We start from the raw sequence: 23,504 nt of genomic DNA on the forward strand, positions 1-23,504 counted from the left end.
GCTGAGTAATATTCCATTGTATACATATACCATATGTTCTTTATCCATTCCTGTTCTTTTTTTCAAATTTATTTAATCATGAGGGACACAGAGACAGAGAGAGAGGCAGAGACACAGGCAGAGGGAGAAGCAGGCTCCATGCAGGTAGCCTGACGTGGGACTCGACCCCAGGTCTCCAGGATCACACTCTGGGCTGAAGGCAGTGGTAAACCGCTGAGCCACCGGGGCCGCACTCCATTCCTCTTTTGATGGACACTGAATCTTTTTCCACAGTTGGCTACTGTGGATATTGCTGCTATAAACATCGGGGTGTAGGTGTCTTTGGTTTTTCACTGCATCTGTATCTTTTGGGTAAATCCCCAGAAGTGCACCTGCTGGGTCGAAGGGTAGCTCTATTTTTAACTCTTTGAGGAACCTCCATACAGTTTTCCAGAGTGGCTGTACCAGTTCACATTCCCACCAACAGTGCAGGAGGGTTCCCCTTTCTCCACATCCTCTCCAACATTTGTTGTTTCCTGTCATGTTAATTTTCCACATTATCACTGGTGTGAGGTGGTATCTCATTGTGGTTTTGATTTGTATTGCCCTGATGGCAAGAGATGCGGAGCATTTTCTCGTGTGCTTGTTGGCCATGTGTAGGTCTTCTTTGGTGAAATTTCTCTTCCTGTCTTTTGCCCATTTTATGATTGCATTGTTTGTTTCTTGGGTGTTGAGTTTCATAAGTTCTTTATAGATCTTGGATACTAGCCCTTTATCTGATATGTCATTTGCAAATATCTTCTCCCATTCTGTAGGTTGTCTTTTAGTTCTGTTGACTGTTTCTTTTTGCTGTGCAGAAGCTTCATATCTTGATGAAGTCCCAATAGTTCATTTTTGCTTTTGTTTCCCTTGCCTTCATACATGTATCTTGCAAGAAATTGCTGTGGCCAAGTTCAAAAAGGGTGTTGCCTGTATTCCCCTCTAGGATTTTGATGGATTCTTGTCTCACATTTAGATCTTTCATCCATTTTGAGTTTATTGTTGCATATGGTGTACGAGAATGATCTAGTTTCATTCTTCTGCATGTGGATGTTCAAATTTCCCAAAAGCATTTATTGAAGAAACTTTATTTTTCCAGTGGATAGTCTTTCCTGCTTTCTCAAATATTAGTTGGCCATAGAGTTTAGTGTCCACTTCTGGGTTCTCTATTCTGTTCCATTGATCTATGTGTCTGTTTTTGTGCCAGTACCACACTGTCTTGGTGACTACAGCTTTGTAGTACAACCTGAAATCTGGCATTGTGATGCACCTGTCTCTGGTTTTCTTTTTCCATATTCCCTTGCCTATTCAGGGTCTTTTCTGATTCCACACAAATCTTAAGATGATTTGTTCCAACTCTCTGAAGAACGTCCATGGTATTTTGATAGGGATTGCATTGAATGTGTAAATTGCCCTTGGGTAGCATTGACATTTTCATAATATTAATATTTCTAATCCATGAGCATGGAATATTTTTCCCTCTCTTTGTGTCTTCCTTAATTTCTTTCAGAAGTGTTCTGTAGTTTTTAGGGTATACATCCTTTACCTCTTTGGTTAGGTTTATTCCTAGGTATCTTATGCTTTTGGGTGTAATTGTGAATGGCATTGACTCCTTAATTTCTCTTTCTTCAGTATGATTGTTAGTGTATAGAAATGCCACTGATTTCTGGGCATTGATTTTGTATCCTACCACACTGCCAAATTGCTGTATGAGTTCTGGCAATCTTGGGGTGGAGTCTTTTGGGTTTTCTTTTCTTTTCTTTTTAAATATTTCATATATTTATTTATGAGAGACACACATAGATAGAGAGGTAGAGACACAGGCAGAGGGAGAAGCAGGCTCCATGCAGGGAACCCGACACGGGTCTTGATCCCAGGTCTCCAGAATCATGCCCTTTGCCTGAAGGTGGTGCTAAACCACTGAGCCACCCAGGCTCCTCTTTTTTGGGATTTCTATGTACAGTATCATGTCATCTGCGGAGAGGGGGAGTTTGACTTCTTTGCCAATTTGAATGCCTTTTATTTCTTTTTTTTTTTTTTTTGCCTGATTGCTGAGGCTAGGACTTCTAGTAGTATGTTCAATATCAGTGGTGAGAGTGGACATCCCTGTCTTGTTCCTGATCTTAGGGGAAAGGCTCCCAGTGCTTCCCCACTGAGAATGATATTTGCTGTGGGCTTTTTGTAGATGGCTTTTAAGATGCTGAGGAATGTTCCCTCTATCCCTACACTCTGAAGAGTTTTGGTCAGGAATGGATGCTGTCTTTTGTCAAATGCTTTTTGTGCATCTAATGAGAGGATCCTATGGTTCTTGTTTTTTCTCTTGGTGATATGATCTCTCACGTTGATTGCTTTACAAGCGTTGAACCAGCCTTGCATCCCGGGGATAAATCCCACTTGGTCATGGTGAATAATCTTAATGTATTGTTGGATCCTATTGGCTAGTATCTTGTTGAGAATTTTTACATCTGTGTTCATCAGGGATATTGGTGTATAATTCTCCTATTTGGTGGGGTCTTTGTCTGGTTTTGGAATTAAGGTGATGCCGGTCTCATAGAATGAGTTTGAAAGTCTCTTTCTATGCTTCAGAACAGCTTTAGTAGAATAGGTATTGTTTCTTCCTTAAATGTTTGATAGAATTCCCCAGGGAAGCCATCTGGATCTGGACTTTTGTGTTGGGAGGTTTTTGATGACTGCTTCAAAGTCCTCCCTGGTTATTGGCCGGTTCAGGTTTTTTATTTTTTCCTGTTCCAGTTTTGGCAGTTTGTGTTTTTCCAGAAATGCATCCATTTCTTCTAGATTGCCTAATTTATTGGAGTATAGCTGCTCATAATATGTTTTTAAAATCGTTTGTATTTCCTTGGTATCAGTGGTTATGTCTCCTTTTTCATTCATGATTTTATTAATTTGAGTCTTTTCTCTTTTGTTTTTAATAAGACTAATAAGACCTAAACCTTTAGGTTTATCTATCTTATTAATTCTTTCAAAGAACTGACTCCTGGTTTTGTTGATCTGTTCTACAGTTCTTCTGGTTTCTATCTCATTGAGTTCTGCCCAAATCTTTATTAACTTTATCCTTCTGCTTGGTGTATGTTTCATTTGCTGTTCCTTCTCCATGTCCTTTAGGTTGAAGGTTAACTTGTGTATTTGAATTTTTTCCAATTTTTTGAGGGATGTTTCTACTGCGATGTATTTCCCTCTTAGGACTGCTTTTGCTGTATCCCAGAGATTTTGAACGGTTGTGTCTTCATTCTCAGTAGTTTCCATGAATCTTTTTAATTCTTCTCTAATTTCCTGGTTGACCCATTCATCTTTTAGCCAGATGCTCTTTAACCTCCACATGTTTGAGTTTCTTCCAAATTTCTTCTTGTGATTGAGTTCTAGTTTCAAAGCATTATGGTCTGAACATATGCAGGGGACAATCCCAATTTTTTGGTATCAGTTGAGACCTGATTTGTGACACAGCATGTGGTCTATTCTGGAGAAAGTTCTGTAAATGTCTGTGAAATCCATCTGGCCCAGTGTATCATTTAAAGCTCTTGTTTCCTTGGATATGTTGTGCTTAGAATAGCTGTCTTTTTCAGAACACACTGTGTAGAAGTCTCTCAGTATTAGTGTGTGATTATGTAAGTATGTCTTTACTTTGGTTATTAATTGATTGATATCCTTGGCAGCTCCCACATTAGGGGCATAAATATTCATGATTGTTAGGTCCTCTTGTTGAATAGACCCTCTAACTATGATATAGTGTCCCTCTTCATCTTTTACTACAGTCTTTAGGATAACCTTTATCTGATATGAGGATTGCTACCCCTGCTTTCTTTTGAGGACCATTTGAATGGTAAATGGTTCTCCAACCTTTTATTTTCAGGCTGGAGGTGTCCTTAGGTCTAAAATGAGTCCTTTGGAGACAGCAAATAGATGGGTCTTGATTTTTATTCCGTCTGAAACCCTGCGTCTTTTGTTGGGATCATTAAGCCCATTCATATTCAGAGTTACTATTGAAAGATGGATTTAGTGTCATCATAATACCTCTTCAGTCCCTATTTGGTGGATTATTTCTTTGGACTTTTTCTTTTATGGGTGCCCCTTTATATTTCTTGCAGAGCTGGTTTGGTGGTCACATATTCTTTCAGTTACTGCCTATCTTGGAAACTCTTTACCTCTCCTATTGTGATTGAGACCCTTGCTGGATAAAGTATCCTTGGCTGCATGTTCTTCTGATTTAGGACCCTGAATATATCCTGCCAGCCCTTTATGGCCTGCCAGGTCTCTGTGGAGAGGTCTTCTGTTAATGTAATATTTCTCCCTATATAAGTTAGGGATCTCTTGTCTCTTGCTGCTTTAAGGATTTTCTCTTTATCTTTGGAATTTGCAAGTTTCACTATTAAATGTCAAGGTGTTGAATGGTTTTTATTGATTTTATGGGGCGACCTCTCTATCTCCCAGATCTGAATGCCTGTTTCCCTCCCCAAATTAGGGAAGTTCTCAGCTATGATTTGTTCAAATATGCTTTCTGGTCCTCTGTCCCTTTTGGCGCCCTCTGGAACCCCAGTTAAATGTAGATTTTTCCTTCTGAGGCTATCATTTTTTTCCCTTAACCTTTCCTCATGGTCTTTTAATTTTTTTCTCTTTTTTCCTCAGCTTCCTTCCTTGCAATCAACTTGTCTTCTATCTTACTCTTGTACCTCATTAACCCTCGTCATTAGGACCTCCAGTTTGGATTGCATCTCATTTAATTGATTTTTTATTTTGGCCTGATTACATCTAAATTCTTCAGTCATGAAGTCTCTTGAATCCTTTATGCTTTTTTCCAAAGCCACCAGTAGCTTTATAATTGTGCTTCTGAATTGGCTTTCTGACATCGAATTATAATCCAAGTTTTGTAACTCTGTGGCAGAGTGTACGGTTTCTGGTGCTTTCTTTTGTGGTGAGTTTTTCTTTCTAGTCATTTTGCTCAGTGCAGAGTGGCAAAAAACGAGTTGTACTGGAAAAAGGAAGAAAAAAAAAGAAAAAACAAAAAGCAAAGAAAACCAAGGAGGTGTATCTTCTGGTTATAAATACTGTAAATCCCTCTATTTCCCCTGGAGTTTTCCAGTGCTGCTGGGCCAAGAACTTGCTCTTCCCCTGTCCTTCCAGCTGGTCTTCTGGGGGAGGGGCCTGCTCTGCTGATTCTCAGCAGTGTGCCCCTGGGGGAGCTGCCCACCCCCGCCAGGTGCCGGGCTGTTTATCCTGTGATGCCCCTGTTCCCTGGCGACGGCGCTCCATCCCAGACACAGGGTGACACCTGGAGGAACAACCACACTGGCGGCGGCCAGCCTTCCAGCTCTGGAGTCCGCTCCCGCAATAACTACTATAGTCTCCCAGTCCACACTGCCCTGGATCCTCTGGGGGTGGGGCATGTTGACCTGCACAGCTTGGGGGCGCCGGCAGCAGGAGCGTGCTAGCTGTCCTGTGTCCTCCCTGCTTCCGCCTGGCCCCAGGGAGCGCAGGATCCTGGGTTGCGTCAGCTCCGCTCCCTGTGATCTGGGCCTGTGTTGCTGGATTCGCCCTCCTGGGGCTGTGGCTCCGGAAAGCAGTAGGGTGCAGTCCCCTCCATCCGGAGCTGCCGCCGGAGCTTCTCCCTGAGGCCCCACAGGGCGCAGGCTCCAGCCCTTTACCGAGCTCCTCCCACAATCTGTGGCGTGCTGACCCCCTGGGGTGCAGCTCCTCTGTTAGTGGCTCCAGGGGACTGGAGGCTCCACTGCCCCCACTGCAGTTCTGCCGGGTTTCCCTGCTAAGTGCCTTTCCTCCCGGGAACAATTGGTCCAGATTTTTTTTTTTTTTTTTGGTCCAGATTTTTAAAGTTCCTTCTTCTCCGGGGCTGGGTTTTCACCACCCGGCCTTAGCCCGGCTCCTTGCGGGGCCCCTCCCCCACTGGATACTTTTTTAGTTTTATTTTTCCGCCTTCCTGCCTTGTTAGAAGCACAAAGTCTTCTCTCTGTAGCGTTCCGGTTGTTTTCTCTTTAAATCTCAGGTGGAATTCGTAGTTTTTCCAGATGATTTGAAAGTTATCTAGGTAAATTGGTCAGGCTGAGTGAACTTGGGGAACCTTCTCCTCCACCATCTTGCCCTGCCCCCTCCAGGAGTTCTTTATTTTATAGATTTTTTGAAATTAGCTACATAGACAATTATGTCATTTGCAAATGGGGACAATTTAGTTCTTCCTTTCCAACATGCATGCTTTTATTGCACTGCATAGGATTTCTATTATGATATTGAATAGGAACAGTGACAGTGGACAACCTTGCCTTGTTCCTGATTTTAGGAAGAAAGCAGTTAATCTTTCACCATTAGTGTGATCTTACCTGTAGAGTTTTTGTAGATACCCTTGATCAGGTTGAAAAATTTACTTTCCATTCCTAGTTTGCCCATATATGTTTATCATGAATGGATATTGGATTTTGTCAAGTGCTTCTGCCCTGCAGCTGTTGATACAATTGTATTTGTTTTAGACTATAATATGGTGGATGACATTGATTGATATTCAAATATTAAAGCAGTCTCATTCCTGGGATAAACCTCACTTGGTCCTAGTGTATTATTCTTTTTATATATTGCTGGATTTTATTTGCTAATATTTTGTTGAGGATTTTTACATCTATGTTTATGATGTATGTTTTTCCATAGTATTCTTTTTTTATACTGTCTTTGTATGGTTTTGGTATGAGACTGATACTGACTTCATCCAATAATTTGAGAGTATCCCCCTCTTCTATTTTCTGGAAGAGGTGTGTAGAATTAACGTTCTTTATTTAAATGTTCTGTAGAATTCACAAGTGAAGTTATTTAGGCCTGAAGTTTTTCTTTCTTTTTCCTGAAGGATTTAGCTAAGTATATATTTTTTAATGGTTATAAGATTATTCAAGTTACCTATTTTGAGGTGACTTTTGGTTTGTGGTTTTTAAGGAATTGGTCCATTTCATCTAATTTATATGCATAGATTTGTTCATGTATTGCCTTATTATTCACTCTTTTGTGTCTTTTTATCAATCTTGCTAGAAGTGTATCAATTTTATGGATCTTCTCAACGAACCAGGTTTTCATTTCATTTATTTTCTTACTGTATTTCTGTTTTCATTTCATTCATTTTCTTACTGTATTTCTATTTTCAGTTCCAATGTTTGTAGTTCCTTTGGGTTTGATTTGCTCTTTTTCTAGTTTCTTAAGGTGGAAACTTCTCTAATAATAGAAGCATTTAATGATCTAAATTTCTCCCTAAGCACTGCATGCCTCAACGTTTGCGAGACATCCTCTTTGATCTTTGGACTATTTAGAAGTTTGTTGTTTAACATCCAGGTGTTTGGAGTTTTTGCTATTATTTTTTGTTATCAATTTCTGATTTAAATCCATTATGGTCAAAGAAAACACTGGGTATGATTTTAATTCTTTAAACATTTTAAAGGGTTATCACCCAGGATATGGTCTGTCTTGATGAATGTTCCACATGCACTTGAGAAAATGTATATTCTGTTGCTGTTGAATGGAGTGCTCTATAAATGTCAATTGCGTCCAATTGGTTCATCTTGTTAATTTCCTATGCTTGCTGTTTTTCTGTGTAATAATTCTGTTGCTGAGAAGAGTACTGAAATTTTCAATTATAATTGTGAGTTTGTACATTTTTTTTCAGTTTTGTCATTGCTTTGTGTATTTTGAAAATCTATTAGGAACGTACACATTGAAGATTAGTTATATCCTCTTTAGAGTGTTTTGTGACTTACATTTTTTCTCATGTTACAGTGTTCATGTAATTGTGGTATCTTTCCAGTTAAATTGACATATTTCTTTTTTTTAAAGATTTTATTTATTTATTCATGAAAGCCAGAGAGAGAGAGAGAGAGAGAGAGAGAGAGAGAGAGGGAGAGGGAGGTGCAGAACAGGCAGACGGAGAAGCAGGCCCCATGCAGGGAGCCCGATGTGGGACTTGATCCCGGGTCTCTAGGATCAGGCCCTGGGCTGCAGGCGGCCCTAAACCTCTGAGTCACCCAGGGATCCCCAAATTGACATATTTCTGTATCAGTTATATTGACAATGTGGTATTCTGTTCTTCAACTGTCATTATTTATCCAACCCCCTATTAATGTACATTTAGGTTATTGCTAAATTTTGCTCTTAGAGTAAGTACCCAGTAGTGCAATTGCTGGGTCCTATCACAGCTCTATTTTTAACTCTTTGAGAAACGTCCACACAGTTTTCTTTTTTTCTTTTCTTTTCTTAAAAATTTTTTTGTATTTATTTATGATAGTCATACACAGAGAGAGAGAGAGAGGCAGAGACACAGGCAGAGGAAGAAGCAGGCTCCATGCACCGGGAGCCCGACGTGGGATTCGATCCCGGGTCTCCAGGATTGCGCCCTGGGCCAAAGGCAGGCGCCAAACCCCTGCTCCACCCAGGGATCCCCTCCACACAGTTTTCCAGAGTGGCTGCACCAGTTCACATTCCCACCAACAGTGTAAGAGGGTTCCCTTTTCTCCACATCGTCTCCAACATTTGTGGTTTCATGCCTTGTTAATTTTCCCCATTCTCACTGGTGTGAGGTGGTATCTCATTGTGGTTTTGATTTGGATTTCCCTGATGGCAAGGGATGCGTAACATTTTCTTATGTGCTTGTTGGCCATGTCTATGTCTTCCTCTGTGAGATTTCTGTTCATGTCTTTTGCCCATTTCATGATTGGATTGTTTGTTTCTTGGGTGTTGAGTTTACTAAGTTCTTTATAGATCTTGGATACTAGCCCTTTATCTGATATGTCATTTGCAAATATCTTCTCTCATTCTGTAGGTTGTCTTTTAGTTTTGTTGACTCTTTTGCTGTGCAGAAGCTTTTTATCTTAAAAAGTTCATTTTTGCTTTTGTTTCCCTTCCCTTCATAGCTGTATGTAGCAAGAAGTTGCCTGTCACAACTTCAAAAAGGGTGTTGCCTGTGTTCCTCTCTAGGATTTTGATTGATTCTTGTCTCACATTTAGATCTTTTATCCATTTTGAGTTTATCTTTATGTATGATGTAAGAAAATGGTCTAGTAGGGATTTACCCCAAAGATACAGATGCAATGAAAAGCTGAGACACCTGCACCCCAATGTTTATAGCAGCAATGTCCACAATAGCCAAACTGTGGAAGGAGCCTCGGTGTCCATCAAAAGATGAATGGATAAAGAAGTTGTGGTATAAATGTATATGCAGTGGAATATTACTCAGCCATTAGAAACAACAAATAGCCACCATTTGCTTCGACATGGATGGAACTGGAGGCTATTATGCTGAGTAAAGCAAGTCAGTCAGAGAAGGAATATATGGTTCATTATATGGTTTCACTCATACAGGGAATATAAAAAATAGTGAAAGGGATTATAGGGGAAAGGAGAGAAAATGAGTGGGAAAAATCAGAGAGGGTGATAAAACATGGGAGACTTCTAACTCTGGGAAATGAACAATGGGTAGTGGAAGGGGAGGTGGGTGGGGGGATGGGGTGACTGGGTGATGGGCACTGAGGGGGGACTTGATGGGATGAGCACTGGGTGTTATATGTTGGCAAATCTAACTCCAATAAAGAAAATACATATAAAAAAACAAAAAAAATATTGGTTTTACAGAAGTCAGGATAGTAAATTACCTCTGGGCATTGGAAATGGGATTATAATCAAGGAAGGTTACATGGAAGTATTTTTATCGTTTTAGCCATGTGTAATTTATTAATGTGAGTGATGGTAATCTGCATTTCACTTCATAAATATTCATTGAATTGTACAAGTGAGTTTTATGCAGTTTTCTCCATATATGACATATATCATAATGGAAAAAATATATTTTCAAACTATACATTTGGGAGGAGGGGCAAGATGGCGGAAGTCTAGGGTCCCCAAATCACCTGTCCCCAACAAATTACCTAGATAACCTTCAAATCATCCTGAAAACCTACGAATTCGGCCTGAGATTTAAAGAGTGAACAGCTGAAACACTATAGTGAGAAGAGTTCGTGCTTCTATCAAGGTAGGAAGACGGGGGAAAAAGAAATAAAGAAACAAAAGGCATCCAAGGGGGAGGGTTCTCTCGAGGAGCTGGGCTGAGGCCAAGGCGAGTGTCCCAAGGACAGGAGAGCCCCGTCCAGGAGAAGCAGGAGCTGCACCAACCTTCCCGGGAGGAAAGGGGCCCGCAGGGAGTTAGAGCAGGACCCAGGAGGGTGGGGATGCCCTCGGGCTCCCTGGGACACTAACAAACACCTGCGGCGTGCGCAGGAGAGTGCGCTGAGCTCCCTAAGGGCTGCAGCGCGCACGGCGAGACCCAGAGCAGCTCGGAGGGGCTCGGGTGGTGGCTCCTCGGAGGGGGCTGCACGGCTCCGGGAGCAGCTCGGCGGCGGCGGCTCGGGCAAAGGAAGAGGCTCCGCGGGGAGGGGGCGGCGCGGCTCTGGTCGCAGCTCGGAGGGGCTCGGGCGGCGGCTCAGCGGAGGGGGCTGCGGGGCGGGAGCGGGAATCCAACAGCCCAGGCACCAAAGCACAGGACGCCGGGACACAGCCCAGGATCCGGCCTCCCCCAGGGACAGGCAGAGACCGGGAGGGACCAGGACAGCAAGGACGCTACTGCCCGGACCTGAGCAGATCAGCGGCCCCTCCCCGGAGCCTCCAGGCCCTGCAGACGGAGAGCCCCGGAGTTACAGCGGGGGCTGTAGCCAGGTTTCCAGATATGCCGTAGCCACTGTGGCTGTTCCTCCTGGGGCCTCACGGGGTAAACAACCCCCACTGAGCCCTGCGCCAGGCAGGGGGCAGAGCAGCTTCCCCAAGGGCTAACACCTGAAAATCAGCACAGCAGGCCCCTCCCCCAGAAGACCAGCTAGACGGTCCAGTTCCAGAGGAAGTCAAGGGGCTTAAAGTATACAGAATCAGAAGATACTCCCACGTGTTTTTTGTTTTTTTTTTTGTTTTGTTTTGTGTTTTTTTCCTTTCTTTTTGATTTCTGATTGTTTCCCCCACCCCCTTTTTTTTCACCTTTCTTTTTCTTTCTCTTTTTCTTCTCTTTTTTCCCTTTTTTTCTTCATTCTCTTTTTTCTCTTTCTCTTTTCTTTCCTTCTCTCTCTCTCTTTTTCTCCTTTTCCCAATACAACTTGTTTTTGGCCACTCTGCACTGAGCAAAATGACTAGAAGGAAAACCTCACCTCAAAAGAGAATCAGAAACAGTCCTCTCTCCCAGAGAGTTACAAAATCTTGATTAAAATTCAATGTCAGAAAGCCAATTCAAAAGCACTATTATACAGCTACTAGTGGCTCTAGAAAAAAGCATAAAGGATTCAAGAGACTTCATGACTGCAGAATTTAGATCCAATCAGGCAGAAATTAAAAATCAATTAAATGAGATGCAATCCAAGCTAGAAGTCCTAACGACGAGGGTTAACAAGGTGAAAGAACGAGTGAGTGACATAGAAGGCAAGTTGATGGCAAAGAGGGAAACTGAGGAAAAAAGAGACAGACAATTAAGAGACCATGAAGACAGATTAAGGGAAATAAATGACAGCCTGAGGAAGAAAAACATACATTTAATTGGGGTTCCCGAGGGTGCCGAAAGGGAATGAGGGCCAGAATATGTATTTGAACAAATCCTAGCTGAAAACTTTCCTAATCTGGGAAGGGAAACAGGCATTCAGATCCAGGAAATAGAGAGATCCCCCCCTAAAATCAGTAAAAACCGTTCAACACCTCGACATTTAATAGTGAAGATTGCAAATTCCAAAGATAAGGAGAAGATCCTTAAAGCAGCAAGAGAAAAAGTCCCTGACTTTTATGGGGAGGAATATTAGAGTAACAGCGGACCTCTCGGAGACCTGGCAGGCCAGAAAGGGCTGGCAGGATATATTCAGGGTCCTAAATGAGAAGAACATGCAACCAAGAATACTGTCCAGCAAGGCTCTCATTCAAAATGGAAGGAGACATAAAGAGCTTCCAAGACAGGCAGGAACTGAAAGACTATGTGACCTCCAAACCAGCTCTGCAAGAAATTTTAAGGGGGACTCTTAAAATTCCCCTTTAAGAAGAAGTTCAGTGGAACAATCCACAAAAACAAGGACTGAATAGATATCATGATGACACGAAACTCATATCTCTCAATAGTAACTCTGAACGTGAACGGGCTTAATGACCCCATCAAAAGGCGCAGGGTTTCAGACTGGATAAAAAAGCAGGACCCATCTGTTTGATGTGTACAAGAGATTCATTTTAGACAGAAGGATACCTACAACCTGAAAATAAAAGGTTGGAGAACCATTTACCATTCCAATGGTCCTCAAAAGAAAGCAGGGGTAGCCATCCTTATATCAGATAAATTAAAATTTACCCCGACGACTATAGTGAGAGATGAAGAGGGACACTATCTCATACTCAAAGGATCTATCCAACAAGAGGACTTAACAATCCTCAATATATATGCCCCGAATGTGGGAGCTGCCAAATATTTAAACCGATTAATAACCAAAGTGAAGAAATACTTAGATAATAATACACTTATACTTGTTGACTTCAATCTAGCTCTTTCTACCCTCGATAGGTCTTCTAAGCACATCTCCAAAGAAACGAGAGCTTTAAATGATACACTGGACCAGATGGATTTCACAGATATTTAAAGAACTTTACATCCAAACTCAACTGAATACACATTCTTCTCAAGTGCACATGGAACTTTCTCCAGAATAGACCACATACTGGGTCACAAATCGGGTCTGAACCGATAGCAAAATATTGGGATAGTCCCCTGTATATTCTCAGACCATAATGCCTTGAAATTAGAACTAAACCACAACAAGAAGTTCGGAAGGACCACAAACACGTGGAGGTTAAGGACCATCCTGCTAAAAGTTGAAAAGTTCAACCAGGAAATTAAGGAAGTCCACCGTTGGGGGTCTCAGCTGCCCGTTGCTCTATTTTGGCTCCATTCTCCTGGAACACTGGACCAAGAATACTTCTGCTTCACCCCATGTAACAACCCCTTGTGTGCCCCACCCAGGTTGAGCGATAAACCAGTTTAATTCTTCAAAACTCTGTTGGGGCCACGCAGCCCTGGCCTTCTGCCTTTGCAGAGCAAGCAGGCCTAGAGTCTGCCCTCCAGTCCAATCCCAGGGCTCTCTTCAGCCTTTGCATCCTCTGGTCCTTTTAAAAATGAAAAAAAAAAAAGATTCATGGAAACTAATGAGAATGAAGATACAACCGTTCAAATATTTGGGATGCAGCAAAAGCAGTTCTGAGGGGGAAATACATCGCAATACAAGCATCCATTCAAAAACTGGAAAGAACTCAAATACAAAAGCTCACCTTACACATAAAGGAGCTAGAGAAAAAGCAGCAAATGGACCCCACGCCCAGCAGAGGAAGAGAGTTATTTAAAATTCGAGCAGAACTAAATGGAATCGAGACCAAAAGAACTGTGGAACAGATCAACAGAACCAGGAGTTGGTTCTTTGAAAGAATTAATAAGATAGGTAAACCATTAGCCAACCTTATTAAAAAGAAGAGAGAGAAGACTCAAATGAATAAAATCATGAATGAGAAAGGAGAGATCACTACCAACACCAAGGAAATACAAACGTTTTTAAAAACATATTATGAACAGCTCTATGCCAATAAATTAGGCAATCTAGAAGAAATGAGCGCATTCCTGGAAAGCCACAAACTACCAAAACTGGAACAGGAAGAAATAGAAAACATGAACAGGCCAATAACCAGGGAGGAAATTGAAGCACTCATCAAAAACCTCCCAAGACAGAAGAGTCCAGGGCCAGATGGCTTCCCAGGGGAATTCTATCAAACGTTTAAAGAAGAAATCATACCTATTCTACTAAAGCTGTTTGGAGTGATAGATAGAGATGGAGTACTTCCAAATTCATTCTATGAGGCCAGCATCACCTTAATTCCGAAACCAGACAAAGACCCCACCAAAAAGGAGAATTACAGACCAATATCCCTGATGAACATGGATGCAAAAATTCTCAACAAGATACTAGGCAATAGGATCCAACAACACATTAAGAGAATTGTTCACCGGGATCCCTGGGTGCAGTGGTTTGGCGCTTGCCTTTGGCCCAGGGCGCGATCCTGGAGACTCGGGATCGAATCCCACATCAGGCTCCCAGTGCATGGAGCCTGTTTCTCCCTCTGCCTATGTCTCTGCCTCTCTCTGTCTCTCTGTGACTATCATAAATAAATAAAAATTTAAAAAAAAATTTTTCACCATGACCAACTAGGATTTATCCCCGGGACACAAGGCTGGTTCAACACTCATAAAATAATCAATGTGATTCATCATATCAGCAAGAGAAAAACCAAGAACCATATGATCCTCTCATTAGATGCAGAGAAAGCATTTGACAAAATACAGCATCTATTCCTGATTAAAACCCTTCAGAGTGTTGGGATAGAGGGAACTTTCCTCAGCATCTTAAAAGCCATCTACGAAAAGCCCACAGCAAATATCATTCTCAATGGGGAAGCACTGGGAGCCTTTCCCCTAAGATCAGGAACAAGACAGGGATGTCCACTCTCACCACTGCTATTGAACATAGTACTGGAAGTCCTAGCCTCAGCAATCAGACAACAAAAAGACATTGAAGGCATTCAAATTGGCAAAGAAGAAGTCAAACTCTCCCTCTTTGCCGATGACATGATACTCTACATAGAAAACTCAATTGCCTCCACCTCATGATTGCTGGAACTCATACAGCAATTTGGTAGCATGGCAGGATACAAAATCAATGTCCAGAAATAAATGGCATTTCTATACACTAACAATGAGACTGAAGAAAGAGAAATTAAGGAGTCAATCCCATTTGCAATTGCACCCAAAAGCATAAGATACCTAGGAATAAACCTAACCAAAGAGGTAAAGGATCTATACCCTAAAAACTATAGAACACTTCTGAAAGAAATTGAGGAAGACACAAAGAGATGGAAAAATATTCCATGCTCATGGGTTGGCAGAATTAATATTGTGAAAATGTCAATGTTACCCAGGGAAATGTACACGTTTAATGCAATCCCTATCAAAATACCATGGACTTTCTTCAGAGAGTTAGAACTAATTATCTTAAGATTTGTGTGGATCAGAAAAGACCCCGAATAGCCAGGGGAATTTTAAAAAAGAAAACCATATCTGGGGGCGTCACAATGCCAGATTTCAGGTTTTACTACAAAGCTGTGGTCATCAAGACAGTGTGGTACTGGCACAAATACAGACACACAGATCAATGGAACAGAATGGAGAACCCAGAAGTGGACCCTGAACTTTATGGTCAACTAATATTCGATAAAGGAGGAAAGACTATCCACTGGAAGAAAGACAGTCTCTTCAATAAATGGTGTTGGGAAAATTGGACATCCACATGCAGAAGAATGAAACTGGACCACTCTCTTTCACCATACACCAAGATAAACTCAAAATGGATGAGATATCTAAATGTGAGATAAGAATCCATCAAAATCCTAGTGGAGCACACAGGCAACACCCTTTTTTAACTCGGCCACAGTAACTTCTTGCAAGATACATCCAGGAAGGCAAAAGAAACAAAAGCAAAAATGAATTATTGGGACTTCATCAAGATAAGAAGCTTTTGCACAGCAAAGGATACAGTCAACAAAACTAAAAGACAACCTACAGAATGGGAGAAGATATTTGTAAATGACATATCAGATAAAGGGCTAGTTTCCAAGATCTATAAAGAACTTATTCAACTCAACACCAAAGAAACAAACAATCCAATCATGAAATGGGGAAAAGACATGAAGAGAAATCTCACAGAGGAAGACATGGACATGGCCAACAGGCACATGAGAAAATGCTCTGCATCACTTGCCATCAGGGAAATACAAATCAAAACCACAATGAGATACCACCTCACACCAGTGAGAATGGGGAAAATTAACAAGGCAGGAAACAATAGATGTTGGAGAGGATGTGGAGAAAAGGTAACCCTCTTTTACTGTTGGTGGGAATGTGAACTGGTGCAGCCACTCTGGAAAACTGTGTGGAGGTTTCTGAAAGAGTTAAAAATAGACCTGCCCTACGACCCAGCCATTGCACTGTTGGGGATTTACCCCAAAGATTCAGATGCAATGAAACGCCGGGACACCTGCACCCCGAGATTGTTTTTTTCACCCCGATGTTTATAGCAGCAATGTCCATAATAGCCAAACTGTGGAGGGAGCCTCAGTGTCCATCGAAAGATGAATGGATAAAGAAGATGTGGTCTATGTATACAATGGAATATTACTCAGCTATTAGAAATGACAAATATCCACCATTTGCTTCAATGTGGATGGAACTGGAGGGTATTATGCTGAGTGCAGTAAGTTAGTCGGAGAAGGACAAACAGTGTATGTTCTCATTCATTTGGGGAATCTCAATAGTAGTGAACGGGAATATAAAGGAGGGGAGAAGAAATGTGTGGGAAATATCAGGAAGGGAGACAGAACATAAAGACTCCTAACTCTGGGAAACGAACTAGGGGTGGTGGAAGGGGCCAAGGGCATGGGGTAGGGGGGAATGGATGACGGGCACTGAGGGGGACACTTGACGGGATGAGCACTGGGTGTTATTCTGTATGTTGGTAAATTGAACACCAATAAAAATTAATTTATTAAAAAAACCCAAAATATACATTTTACTCCTTTGCTAAAAATAAATAAATAAAATTTGTTTTTAGAAGTAACCCTATTGTGAACATGCATATGCTTCCATAGTTCATAATTGTAGTTTTCTGTAATATGGAATATAAGTATTAGATTAAAGCAATGTACATTGAGAATGTTTGTACATATAGGCATTGTCCTTCTGAAATGCCCATTGTACTTATACTGAATATAATTGATTATTTCCTCATCTTACCAAAAGAGAGTGTTATTTTTTTTTGCCATCTGATAAATGAAAAATTTTAATATGTTTTCTTTAAGTTGATGTATAGTAGCATTGGCATTTTGAGTAGTCAAGCCCATCAGTTTTATTCTTTATGGTTTTAAGATTTGTTTCTTGCTTAGAAAAGTCTTATCCAGTCATAATTATATCAGTATTTCTCTGAAATTTTTTCTAGAACATTTATAGTTTCATGTTTACGTTTATTTGTTATATATTTTATTTGAGAGAGAGAGAGAGAGAGGTAGAGAGAGAGAACAAACAAGCATAGGGAGTTGACAGAGGGAGAGAGAGAAGCTGAGCAGGGAACCTGATGTGGGTCTTGATCCCACAACCCCGGGATCATGACCTGAGTCGAAGGCAGATGCTTGACTGAGCCACCCAGGCACCCCTCATGTTCACATTTAAATCTTTGTCTGGAATTTATTTTGGTATTGGTGTCAGCATCTATACACCTTCCCCCAATGATTATCTAGTTATTCTAATAACATTTATTGGTTTTCATTAATAACATCTACTGGTTTGAAATGACATGTTTTAATTATTATTATTATTTTAAAGATTTTATTTATTTATTCATGAGAGACACAGAGAGGCAGAGGGAGAAGGAGAAGCAGGCTCCATGGAGGGAGCCCAGTGTGGGACTCTATCCTGGGATCGCAGGATTACGACCCCAGTCGAAGGCAGATGTTTAACCGCTGAGCCACCCAGGTGTCCTGACGTATTTTTTATTATTGAAGTATAGTTGATATACATACATAATGTTATATTAATTTCAGATGTACAGCATAGTGATTCAGTGATTCTGTATATTACTCCATGTTCACAATAAGTGTAGTTACCATCTGTTATCATACAGCATTATTACAATATTATTGACTCTATTCTCTATGCTGTACTTCTCATCTCTGTGACTTGTTTTATAACTGGAATTTTGTCCCTCTTAATCTTTAATCACATATCCTTTGGTTTGTTTATTGTCTTTCCAATTATATTCTTTTTTTTTTTTTTTTTTTTTTTTTTTTTTTTAAATTTGTTTTTTTTTTTTTATTTATCTATGATAGTCACAGAGAGAGAGAGAGAGAGAGAGAGGCAGAGACACAGGCGGAAGGAGAAGCAGGCTCCATGCACCGGGAGCCCGATGTGGGATTCGATCCCGGGTCTCCAGAATCGCGCCCTGGGCCAAAGGCAGGCGCCAAACCGCTGCGCCACCCAGGGATCCCATCCAATTATATTCTTTAGTACGTTTGTGCTACTGTTAGTAGTATGCTGTTTTTATGATTATGGCTTTGTAACACATTTATTGCCTCTTATTTTACAAAATACTCATAGTTGCTCGAACACATTAACTCTTACAGATGAGCTATAGAATAGTTTTGTTAACTTTTAAAAAATGGCATGTTGGGATTAATTCAGGGAGAATTCTCAGATTTCACAGTATCAAACTTTCCACACCAATTATATTGTATCTGTTCAGTTACAAGGTCTTCTTTTACAATTTTAAATTTTAAAAGATTCTCTTCATATAGGTCTCACTGAATTGAAAGGATTTTCTTGGGCATTGAGGAATTTTTTAATGTTATGAATGTTAATCATTTTTTCTTTAAGTTTAAAATTCATATATTGAGAAAGCAGTATTTTTTCTGTACTTTTTTGTATTCATCTGCTTTGCTGAACTTAGTTTATTTAGTTTATTCTTGGACTTGATGTGCTTATACTTTATTTAGAATTTTTACTTCTGTATTCACAAATAAGATTCCTTTGTAAGTTTTTGGTCACAGGTGCTGTCTTTATTAAGTTGTAGTACCAGGACTATTCTAGCTGGACATAACTAGATAAATTTTCCCATAGTACTAAGTTTAACACAGGAATTATTTTCCCTGTTGAACTGGCCCATGAACTTATTGATGCATGCTACCATTTATGTGTGTCATTTTTTGATAAGTCTAGTGATGATTATTGGCCTACTAAGGATTTATTGCTATTCTTGTGTCATTTTTGTGGTTTATATCTTCTTTAAAATCCATCCATCTTATAGGTTTTTCACAGTTATTATCATAGACTGTATATGTATTCCTTTATAATCCTTTGTAATTATTTTTTCATTTAAAATGTGTGTAATGTGTTAGCTTGCTTTTGTGTATTTACATACATGTGCATGATGTCCCTTGCAAAAACTTCATTCATTTTTCTGGTCAAAGAACCAGCTCATGGATATATGTATAACTTTTCCTTTTTAAAAAATTTATTGACATCTTTTATATTTGTTACTTCACTTAGTTTATTAAGGCTTGTTTTGTTGTTTTCCCTGGCTTCTTAAAATGCATGCTTAGTCTATTTTAATTATTTTGACTCCATAATAAAAACTTTAAAGGTATACATTTTCTTCTAAGTAACAGTTCTGAATACCTCCCATTAATTTTGTAAGCTAGTTTTATAGCTATCTTGTTTTTTTCCTCAATAATCTGCGATTGCAATTTTTAATTCCTCATTGACCTAGGTTTTGTTTTTCAAGAATAGTGTTTACTATTTTTTTCAAATGCTTGGTTTATCCTTTTATTGCTGATATCTAGGTTTACTGTACTGTGTGTTTAGAATCTGAGCTGAATGATAATTTCTGTTTTTCTTAAGTTAGTGAGATTTTCTTCATGGCTTCAGATATAATGGGTTTTTATAAATGATTAACTGATGTTTACAGAAAATAGGTATTCTCTATAAAATACAAAGATCATTATATCAATTAATTTTGACTTAATAATTATATAATTTATATGCTAATTTACTTTTCTGCTTAACTTATCAAAGTCTGGGATCAGTGTGGTAACCATCTACAATCATTGTTTAGTTAAGTTCTGGCATTTCTTCCTCTCCTCCATTTCACCTTAAACTCTCTGCCCTATACAAATTTTTAACTACAAAATTAATACAGATTTATAATGTTTATATATTCATATATATTTGTGTATATGTATGTGAATAAAATCAACCCTTCTTATTCCTCAGAGGTAATAACTATAAATAATTTAGTGTGTATCCTTCCAGATCCTTTTGTGTATTATTACTTTTAAGTTTTTGACTATCCTTTCTTTAAAAATCTTGAATTTTATGAATAATATATGGATGTACACACATATATGCATATATACACATAAAATACAGCTTTTAAAAGAGTATGGGTTTTATGATATTTTTGTTATATGAATAGGGTCATGCTGTATACATTGCTCTGTACCTTGCTCTCTTAAGAATGTCTTAGTGATCTTTCAATATAATCATAGATCTACTTTATTCTTTTAAAGTATTGCATCATATTCTTTTATATGGATATAGTTCTTTATTTAGTTAATCAACCCCTCTAGTGTACCTGATCTATTAATTAATTGCCTCTCGAGTAAAATGAGACAATTTGCACACTTTTAGTTTATTTCTGCTTCTATCTTTATAGAATAAAAATAATGGAGACTTTTAGATCCATATTATTATTTAATACATTACCTTCCCTACAAATAATCATTTTTGACATTTCTAGATGTAGATTATTTTCCTTAATTTTCTCCAGTATATCGTGAGTCCTTTCAAGTCTGAAGATTCAATCTTTCTTTAGCTCAGAGAAAATTTTTTAAGGATTTTATTTATTTATTCATGAGAGACACAGAGAGCAAAGCAGAGACATAGGCAGAGGGGCAGAGGGAGGAGGCTCCCCGTGGAGAGCCTGACGTGGGACTTGATCCCAGGACCCCGGGATCATGGCCTGAGCCAAAAGCAGACGCTTAACCACTGAGCCACCTAGGTGCCCCTGAATTTTTTTTTGAAAGATAACTTTTTATTACTTTTATGTACAGAAAATTCAGCAGCATACACTTAGCCCAGTTTGGTAGCCAGTTCTTTAGCCTTTGTCTTTTCCAACTTGGCAGTGCGATCCACTGACTTTGGACCTAGGACATTGCCTGTCCAGTGACAGTGGATCTCAACATGCCTGTCATTGGAATTTGTCCCAAGAGCTTCCACCAGCTTAGCCAGAGCTGCTTTGTATTCTGAGCTAACCTGTGTGAAGGCGGCAGCGCTGCAGGTCTTCCTGTGGACCAGACACCTCAGCCTGGCCTTCCCCTTGATAATGCAGTAGGGAACCTCCATCTTAAGACACAGGGCAGGCAGGAAGACAACCAGCTCAATGGGATCCACATCATGTGCAATCACTACCAGCTGAGCCTTCCTGTTTTCCATCAAGGTGGTGAATGTATTAATCCCAGCTTGAAGAACAGGCAGCTTCTTAGTGGGGACATCCTCTTTGCCAGCAGCTTTCTTCTCAGCCTGGGCCAACAATCTGTTGCTTCTCTTGCTTTGTTTTTCATCTGTATTTGTGAGCCAGTGTAAGCAGTTGAGTAGCCGTTTGGTGGTCCAAGGCCTGGATGAACTGGTTAATTGCAGGAGGCACTTTTAGAAGTTTATAATGAATAGCTCTTTGCTGCTGCAGCTGGAGGTAGTGGGGTCATTTGAAAAAGCAAGTGAGGACCGTTTTGGGCTGGGTGCCCTGTCTGATGTCAGAATTCTTGGACGTTTTCTAATACGGAGGATTGACTACCTCCTTGGCTTCCTGCTTCTTCACAACAGCAGGGGCTGGGGCTACCTTCTTCTGCTTAGCCTTCTTTCCTTTCAGCATCTTGGATGGCTAGAGGAGAGACTGGCTCAGAGAAATTTTTACCTATTATTTATTATTTCTCTTCACCTCTTATCTCATCCTAACTGTGTATGTGTGTGCGTGCACATGTGCATCTCCAGAATCTATTCTTGTGTCTCAGGTTTTCATTCATTATCTTCAACTCTCTCATACCTCTCAGTTCTGGGAGAATTTCTTAAAGCAGCCTTTGGAATCATTGATTTGATTTGTCATAACTTAATGTACTATTCACTTACTCTATTACATTTTTAATTAAGTAATTGCTTTTCCATCAGAAACTAGTCTTTCTGGATCCTGGTATGTTCTCTTCATAGATTCAGTGTCCTCTCAGATATTGTTGAGAGTATACTTTTTACAAGTTTATTTCAGTTCTTTGAAGTGAAAAGGTTTCATAAGTAAATACTTGCTCTGGTTTCTCAGAACATTTCTCCTTGAAAAATTACTTGTTCTTTTTCATATAAATGGGTGATTTCCTCCATTTATTCATCTTTGCAGAAGATGGTCTATTGAGTTTTGAATTTGAGATAAGTTTTGTCAAGTTTGTATCCTCCTTTTTTTTATATGTATATTTTTATTGGAGTTTGATTTAGTATATACATACTAAACATATAGTATAATATAACATATAGTATATAGTATACTATATGTATACTATAGTATACATATAGTATACATACATATAGTATACATATAGTATACATATAGTATATAGTATACAACATATAGTATAATACCCAGTGCTCATCCCATCAAGTGCTCCTTTCAGTGCCCATCACCCAGTCACCCCATTCCTTCCACCCACCTCCCCTTCCACTACCCCTTGTTCATTTCCCAGAGTTAGAAGTCTCTCAGGTTTTGTCACCCTCTGATTTTTCCCACTCATTTTCTCTCCTTTCCTCTATAATCCCTCTCACTATCTTTTATATTTCCCATATGATTGAAACCATATAATGATTGTCCTCCGACTGACTTACTTCACTCAGCATAATAGCCTCCCAGTTCCATCCACGTTGAAGCAAATGGTGGGTATTTGTCATTTCTAGTGGCTGCTAAGAGTAATATTTATATTTTCTGTCATTATTTATTTATTACTTCCCTTTTGTTTCTTCTTACCCATCCCCAGATAAGGAGCATTAGAAGGAGCATTTATGAAGCATTAGAAGGATGTGCTAGCCAAAGGCAGCTGTGAGGGAGAGACACTTGCTTACAGGGCTGAAAGGTTTCTTGTCTTTGTTGTAGCTTCTTGAATTATCCAGATCACTGCTGCTTTTCTCTAACTGGCACCAAGTTAGGCTCCTCATTTGGAGCCTGAGGCTGAGGGGACAGAAAACCATATCATGTGAAGAATAGTTAGAGGAAGTCTAGTTATTTGGTCTAGAATGGAAATTTATGGGAATCATGGTAACTGTCTTCAGTAGCTAAAGGGCTGTCACAAGAACAATTAGACTTGCTCTATGTAGTTCTGAGTGGTAGAATTGTTAGTAGAATACTGTCTTCTATTCAAGGAAGGAGGATTGCTATAACTGACACTGCTGCTGATTGGAATATTTATTGCCTCCAGATTTCAACTGTTCATTCAGATACTATCTACACTTTAGATGTTACCATTTCATAAAATGGGTGGCCAAGTGCCTAGGAGAGATACTGGAAGGAGGCTATACAAGCATTGGCTTTGTCATTTATTCACAGAGGTTATCATCCTTGGAGAACTGCTACTTTCCATTCTTATTGTCTTTTTTTGGTAATTATTTGACCTCAATTTCTTGATACTTAAGATGGTAATCATTACCCTTCATCTGCATGAACTCTCTCCATCTCTTTCTTATGACATTCCTTTGGAAGATGTGATAGGCAGAATAATATGTTCACGTCCTAATTCCCAGAACCTAGAATGTT

At 39.8% G+C, this 23,504-nt stretch overlaps 1 protein-coding gene and 1 pseudogene across 2 annotated transcripts in view; one reads left to right on the forward strand and one right to left on the reverse strand.

Annotated features, from left to right (window-relative positions):
- The window catches only part of CCNB3 (cyclin B3), a 110,402-nt gene that overhangs the window by 42,658 nt on the left and 44,240 nt on the right, over positions 1-23,504 (forward strand). The window lies entirely within an intron of this gene.
- LOC121483002 lies at positions 20,792-21,590 on the reverse strand (annotated as a pseudogene).

This window comes from Vulpes lagopus, chromosome X, assembly GCF_018345385.1.
Source record: "Vulpes lagopus strain Blue_001 chromosome X, ASM1834538v1, whole genome shotgun sequence".
NCBI lineage: Eukaryota > Metazoa > Chordata > Mammalia > Carnivora > Canidae > Vulpes > Vulpes lagopus.